This window comes from Otolemur garnettii, unplaced genomic scaffold (assembly GCF_000181295.1).
Source record: "Otolemur garnettii isolate 467f Iridium unplaced genomic scaffold, OtoGar3 scaffold00048, whole genome shotgun sequence".
NCBI classification, from domain to species: Eukaryota; Metazoa; Chordata; class Mammalia; order Primates; family Galagidae; genus Otolemur; species Otolemur garnettii.
The window spans coordinates 8,036,566-8,038,022 of NW_003852443.1; positions in this window are offsets into that span (position 1 = coordinate 8,036,566).

A 1,457-nucleotide genomic window follows, 5' to 3' on the forward strand; every position below is an offset into this window, starting at 1 on the left:
AAAAAAAAAAAAAATCTGTGATATTCAGGACTTTTTTTTTTGAACTTTGCGTATAAGTTTAGTACTAGGTTATTATATAATTTAAAAAGTTGGTGTTGTGAATGACTATTAAAATTTCAGATTACGATGAGGTACAAACTATTGGAGTACGATGTTTGCATTTGTTGGGTCCATACCCAGGAGGTATGCCAGGTACTCTTACATTGTGCTCTTTAAGTGGGAGCACACAAATCCCTCTCCCTCTCCCCCCCGCCCCCCAATTTGAATGAGTTTTTCTCTTGTGTGGGTGTATATTGGTTGTCTACTGTCTTCATATTGGTATTGAGTACATTGAATCCTTGTTTTTCCATTCTTGTGATACTTTACTTGGAAGATTCTGTGTGTTCTCTAACTGGCTATTATTGCATATAGCTATTCGTGTATTTTTTCTTTGGATTTTTTTTTTTTTTTGAGACAGTGTTAATATGTCGCCCTCGGTCTAGTGCCATGGTGCCACCTCTTACAGCAACCTCAAACTCTTGGGCTTAAGCGATTCTCTTGTCTCAACCTCCGGAGTAGCTGGGACTACAGGCACCTGCCACCATACCTGGCTATTTTTGGTTGCGGTTGTCATTATTGTTTAGCAGACCCAGGCCAGGCTCATGTATGTGGGTGGCGCCCTATTCACTGACCTACAGGAGCCAAGCCTTTTTTCTAGGATTCTTAAGAATTAAGAATCAACATCTTCAACTTTCAGATGATGACGGACTATAAAATGCTGAAATAATATATAGCTCAGTGTATTTTTAATACCTTGCATAACTTTACTGATTACCCCCCCACGACATAGTAGAGCAGTAGTTTATTCCCTGAATATAGCAACATTGGTCCTTTGTTTTATTATTGATGGTCTTTTGATTGTTTATTTTTGGCAGTTGTGACTAATTAGCTTTGAACACCTTAACAAAAGTATTTTGGTTTCCGTGGTGTTCCTATTGAGTATTTAAATGGAAGGTTCTGTGGGGTGGTAGAGCAGTAGGGGTCCCCGCAGGATCTTGGGGGAGGGGAAGACTGGGCCCTTTGATAGGTGTTTCCTTCCCTGGCCCCTCTGGGGCCTGGCTTGTGAGACTGTTCAGTCTACACTGGGGTTCGTGTGCTTTAGCAGTTGGTTTTCATGGCAGGCAAAATCCCTGCCTTTACAGGACTTGTGCTTCGGTGGGGAGTGGCGGGCAATAGAAAATAAGTACATTGTACAGTAAATCAGAGAGTACAAAGAGAAAGTCAGTCCTGACCCCACATTCCTTGCTCTCAGGGAACCCCAGTGTCACTGAACTGTATTTTTTTTTTTTTTTTGAGACAGAGCCTCAAGCTGTCCCCCTTGGGTAGAGTGCCGTGGCATTACAGCTCACAGCAACCTCCAACTCCTGGGCTCAAGCGAGTCTCCTGCCTCCGCCTCCCAAGTAGCTGGGACCACAGGC